Genomic DNA, 6,688 nt, shown 5'->3' on the forward strand with positions numbered 1-6,688 from the left:
ACTAAGTGCAGCTTTTGTGTCATCCAGGACAGCTTCGTCAAGAAATGACGATGAGTTTAATTGTTGGTCGAATGACCACCATCTCAGAAAAGTCGACAGCCTTTTGCCTTTTTTAGGCTCGGCCGCACTCATCGATACATTTCGTCTAGCTCTAAAAGAGCATGTAACGAAGGGATTGTCGCAAGGCTAACTTCTCCCTCAATCTTACCGGTTACACCATTTACAAGCGTGTTTAATTGCTCACACGTATCTTTTTGAGAGGGGATAAACGCTTTGTGTCTCCCCTTCTTAGAGTAGATACAATGCGCCTTATAGAGGCCGGGATATTCACGTCCCCAAATTTTCCAGCCTGTACTGATTCTATACAAGACATGGTGTCTAACCTGACATCCCACAAGGAGTTAGGTAACTCACCTTCCTTATCCAGCGAACGTTTACGTGTCGCTTCACGTGCATTAGGAGGGTTTGACCCAAAATGCCCTGGTGAACCGCCAATAGTGTCATTATTGACACTCAGTATGGTGCCACCTCATCCGACCATACTCTGTGGACTTAGACGTGTTACTCCACGTATCTCAAGGATACTGCACCCTTGAGGTCCTGGCATACCGCCAATAGTTTCACTATTGACACTCAGTATGGTGCCACCTCGGCCGACCACACTCAGGAAGTTGCCATAGCGCTACGCGCTGAGTTCGACTTTGAGTCTGCTCGTGTAAGCACGCCTGTTTACCGTACAAGCTCTATCTCAACCAGAAATTTGGTACGGTGCGGAAAAACGTCGATACCCAGTAGGTGCGGGGTGCCCTACTGGGGAAGACCTAGGCTCTGTGGAACCTGTAGGAGGTGAGATTAAGCAGGACCTAGCAAATAGCTCGGGCGTAATGGCACGGGCGCGTATACAAGCCTGGCTTGTTAGTCGCTCAAGCGACTGTGAAGGGCTTTGATAAGCCATATTCAATTTTAATGGAGCGTCTTGTAATTATGTTCGACGTCTTTCCCTTCAGGTAAATCAACAATACATTGAGTCGCTTAAAGCGGATGATAGTGATACAATCCTGCTCGCTTAGCGACTGGGACTCGTGTCACTGTTCCTAAAGGCCCGTTGAATTAAGGCATAAAGTTTCTGGACCTCGACAGTGTGGAACGCTGTCTCGTCCTTGATTTGGATTCTAGATTTGATCTCATCCTTGGTATGGCCTGGCTTGAGCGCCATGTCCCATGGGATCTATTGGAGGTGTAAGACCTTAAACGCCACGCACAATGCTCCTAGCGAAGATTTGGAGAGTCTTGAACCCGCCTTTGCTAGGCAACAGAAGCGCTATTGGCGCGGATCATTGAATGAGTCTGTCAGTGTTTTAGACATTGGAATGTCTGAGCTAATAAACTCCAATAATAAAAACATCAATTCTGGGCCCGACTCAGAAGAAGGAAGTGAAACGGCACGTACTCCGTCGAGTGACACTCGTTGTGTTAACGATTCACTGAATGCTGAACGCACTTGCTGGCCTAAGACCGAGTCACCAAGGGTGTACTATCCCTGAAATACGTGGAGTGGCACGCCTCTTCGAAGGTAGCAGGATGAGATCAGATAATCCCATCCGGGCGACGCCCTCATTGACCCCCCATAAAGACTGTACCGACGATTGCTTCTTGCACGGGTCTTGATGCGCAGCTGCAATGAGGGTTTCAACTCCTGGACATTGTTTTCTAGGGTTCGTTTACCCTGTTTAGTAGAGATGAGCCGTGATCACATGCAAAAAGACTGATCAGGCCTGCAAACATGCTGGTCATTTGCTGTTTTAGCAAATCTCATGAGGGAAAAGCGTCGTTTATGAACGTGCTGCACGATAGTGCCCACTCCAAAGCTCTTCCTCCGAGCTTGTAAATGACCATAGCCACCTTTTCTCGTTCTGTTAAGAACAAGGCGAAATCAATGACATCTCCATCTGCTTAATCCAAAAAGAAATTTCTCTCTCTCTATCCCCTCAAATGTCTCCACATTGACAGCTAGAAGGCGATCATTAGGCTCTGAATCAGGTACAGAGATGTACCGAGTTGGCATAGATGCCGCGAGGTAATCATGATCCGATAAGGGAGGATTCATATTGCATAAGGCTTCAAGCCTTTCATGCAGGACCTCTAATCCCTGGGTTATAATGAACTCTACATTTTCAAGCCCAAACAAAATTTGAGCTTGTCATACGCTGCGCGTTGCGCCTCTAAAAGTTCTGGAATCTCTTCCATTTCAGTATGAAATTAGTCTTGTAAAGACTCAGGCGAAGATTACCTACAAGTGCTACCAGGTGTAGCGGAGCTTCCCCTTTTAACTCAGAGGGAGACTTATAGGCACAAGAGGCCCTGAGTTCTATAAAACTAAAGCCTTAAACAACTCGGGAGTCGTACAAGCTAATAATGCTTAATGAATTCTAGTAAAAGGGATTCAGGGGGTCGTAGAACCAAGTGGCAACTAGTGCCCGAGACTATGTACATTAGTAAGGCTTCTGTCTCTCGCAGATCAATACGCAAGCCTTAGGAAGGCAGGCACTAGACGCTTTAGGTCAAAAGGGAAACTGAACTTCATTTAATTATTTAGATCTTAAGGACTTACTCTAGCTAATTTAAGATAGCTTTCGGCCGCCAGATTTATATCTGGCGGCGACAACATTTGTTATTCATAATAAATGAGATTTTAGAGATTAACTATTATAAATTTCATAAAAGGGCATTTTACCAATAACGTAAATGTACCACAACAACAATTCAAACCAACAGGTGCCATGTTACAAATATAAAGCAACAATGTTTTCTTGATTTGGATGAATGCGATGGAGTGGTGGCCAAAGATTAGCGCAAAAAGCGCCTAATTCTATCGAATAATTAAGTAGAAATGATTTCGACAAATTTGGTTTAGATGGGCTCTCGTTGAAATGCGTAACAACCGCGGACAGGTGGTACGGCACGAGGCTTAACTTTCGCTAATAGCTTAGGTCAGCAAGTAGCTAACATATCTCACATCCGTGGGCTATACCAGGGCGAAACTGATACGAGGTGCGCTTCTGTCAGAAAGCGAGACAAGGACGTTGCAGATGTTCGTAGACCCGATGAACAAGCTTTTTAGTGCGGTGAATTCGCGTGCTATCGATGAGACAAAAGAAATTCACCAATAGTGTTTAACGAAATGAAGGAGCTCGGGCTTTTTGGCTTGCAGATCCTGAAGAACTTAAAGGTCTCGGCTTGTAAAATACGGACTACGCGCGTGTCTGCGAGGAGATCACAGAAATAACCCTTCTGAGACTGGTATGGCGCATCAGTTCATAGGTTCAAAAGGTATTATGCTAAACGGCAACGAGACTCAAACCAAGTGCTTTTCAAAGCTAGCTACGAGTGAGCACATTGCGGCCTTTGCACTCACGGATTGTAACGGGGCGTACCGTTACATAAGTAATAAATTCTAAAAGACTCGCATCTCTATTGAGATGCGCGATGCGATTGACGTATTGCAATATGATTTATATGCGCCAGGGGCGCGTGTTTTCCGATGGACCTTCTGATCCATAGGATAAGTTTCGTCATACTGACGGACGAGACCCTCAACGTCAACAACCACCTGGGTACGAGGCTCCCAGCTGTCATGTGAAGGTGGATAACCGCGCCAACGAACAAGATAACTCGTTCGCTACCCCTTCACATCAAGGTGGTTTTGAATACGTTCTACAAGGAAACGATGAATACCGTGGCAATCCACCTATGGTTGTGGCGGAGGAGGAAAAATTAGATCCGACCCATGTGTCGGATCAAGAGTCGAAAATTGACAATCTCGAGCACTTCCTCCATGATTTGGAGGAGGAACTTGATCACGAGCGCGGTATGCGTCGCTCGTTGGAGCAGACGGTGCAGGCTCACTATATCGAACGGTTGGAAGACCGTTCGAAGAGTGCGTACTCCATGTTGGAGAACGAACGGAAATGCTCTGCTCTTCGTGATGAGCTGTCTTCCGCTCATCGCGGTATCGAGGATCCTCGGACTTGGCACGAGAACCTCCAAATTCAACATGAGAATCTGGTTCGTGACCACGAGAATCTTTTAGGGATTCTTGAAAAGGGTGGTCAGATCCGTTCTCGGAAGAAGCCGCGTACTGATGGTACGGGCGGAGCCGACCAACGTAAAACGTAGGATGCTTTCGCATCCTACGTGGCAATTCTATTGTGTACGCATTGGCTCTGCGATGCAGCACACGGAGAGGCCCAATGACCTGGGTAGTGGTTTACTGCTACCCACATTAGTGACTACACGCTTAGGTAGGTTTACTATAGAGAGTAGCACTAGATCATTATCGAAATGAAAGAATGTTTGCTCTTCCATGTTTGTCTGCATTCCGTTTTTGACGGTTCACTGCATTAGCAATGGAATCCTGTACGAAAAGGATTACTGATTCCGAGCCAGCAGAAATTTCTCTGCTGGCTAGCGGCCTATATGACTATGATGCTGCAACAATGCTAATGCCTCTTGCAGTAATGCCACAACAAGGGTAATGTTAGCAAATAATCCCAATCATTTGTTTTGTCTTTTTCAGTGCACTTTGTGCGCACTGCCATGAATTTTTCTCATCTTCGATGTCGATTACATCGACATCGACATCACTCGCGTTGTTGTTAACTTCCATGCGTGATGAGCATGAGCCAGAATTGAATTTTTGCTCGTGCGAGTCCCCCCCCCTTAAACTAGTGGATCCCTCTTATTGGGTGGGTATGAGAGGATGGCGTAAGCCATTCACAAAGAATGGTGTATGCGTTGTAGACGCATGCACCGAATTATTGATGGCGAATTCGACCATCGGTAAAAACTCGCTCCAATTCGGATACGATTGGACGTAACCTCGAAGTATCTCTTCGAGGACGCGATTTACGCGTTCTGTTTGACCATCCGTCTCTGGATGATCAGAAATTGACATAGTCGGCCGTGTTCCGAGAGATCGGAACACGGATTGCCAGAACTCCGCCGTGAATCGTGGATCTCTATCCGAGACTAATTCACGGGGTAACCCATGGAGTTTGAATACCGTGTCGATAAAGACACGGGCACAACCCGGAGCCGTAATCGACTCTGGTACCGCAGCAAGGTGTACCATCTTGCTGAATCTGTCTACAAAAACAAGGATTCCATTGTTTTTGTGTTCGTCTTCGGGAAATCCGAAGACGAAGTCCATAGATACGGACTGCCAACACTCTGCCGGAAGTGGTAGAGGTTGAAGAGGTGCACGAGATGAAGGGCTAGGCTTCACCGTTGACATACCTCGCAAGCACGAATGTACTTGCGCACGAACTCATACTGGCGGGGCCAGTATAAGTAGCGACTTACTGTATGGTAAGTCTTCTCACGTCCACGATGTCCAATTGTTGGAGCATCGTGACACTCATCATGATGCGCAAGCGCAAATCATTGTGAGTTGGGACGACGCACGTGGAGTGTCGCCGGCAACGGCTGTGTAGTACAATAAGCCATTATGTGTTGTGTATCGATCGGATGACGATCGATATAAAGCCGGTAAATCTTTAAAAGATTTATCGAATGGATTCATTAAATGATCCATCAAACATAGAAGGTCCTTATCATCTGTGCAAGCTTTCTTTATGTCATCAACTAAGGTTGATGACGAAACACTCGAAGTGAGTGTTGCAACAGTGGGATTAATTTCACTGTTGAAGTGCAGTGCTGACTCGAATTCGGGTCGGTGTGATAACGCATCAGCGACGACGTTAAGTCGTCCTGGTTTATATTCAATGGAGAAATTATACTCCACGAAGAAGGATAGCCACCTCGTCATCCTTTGCGAGAGGTGTGGGCTATTTACAACCGTGCGTAATGACGCATGGTCCGTATATACGATAGACGGTCTATCTCTTCGGAGATAGACCCTAAATGTAGCCAATGCATATTTCATGGCAAGGAGTTCATTGTCATGCACTGGGTAATTGCGTCCAGCTGGTTGCAGCTGACGCGATTGGTAACAGACGACGCGCTCCGCGCCATCTGTATCGTATTGCATTAACGCGCAGCCGATTGCGAAATCGCTGGCGTCACAGACCACATGGAATGGTCTGTCTTGATCTGCAATCGCCAAGATGGGCGATTGCAACAAGTTTTGCTTGAAACCTTCAAACGAGCGCTGGCAATCAGTGTTCCATTGCTATTTCTCGTCTTTTCTCAAGAGACGAGAGAGATGGACTATCATCTCTGCATAATTGCGAGAGTAGTTGTGCAAGTACGCCGCTAAACCAAGGAACTTTCTAAGTCCCTTGACATCGACTGGAACTAGCCAGTCGGTGATTGCCTTGATCTTTTCGGGATCAGGGCGCACGCCGTGTTTACCGACGATGCACCCAAGAAGTGGTATTTCGCTTGCAGCGAATATACACTTCTTGAGATTTGCATACAACTTATGCTTTCGCATAAGTGTAAGAACCTGACGAACGTGAGTTTTATGAACTTCCACGTCCGTCTTACCGTCCATGGCCCGGCTATGGACGAATACATCGTCGAAATAACTCGGTGCGAAATCCCGCACCGGTCTCAACAGATTTGTTACACATCTGTTGAATGTTGCAGGGGCGTTACTAAGCCCCTGAGGCATCACTAGCCATTCCCAGAGCATACCACTGGGGGTGCTCACTGCTGTGTACGGGAT

This window comes from Bremia lactucae, linkage group LG1 (assembly GCF_004359215.1).
Source record: "Bremia lactucae strain SF5 linkage group LG1, whole genome shotgun sequence".
Taxonomy (NCBI): domain Eukaryota; phylum Oomycota; class Peronosporomycetes; order Peronosporales; family Peronosporaceae; genus Bremia; species Bremia lactucae.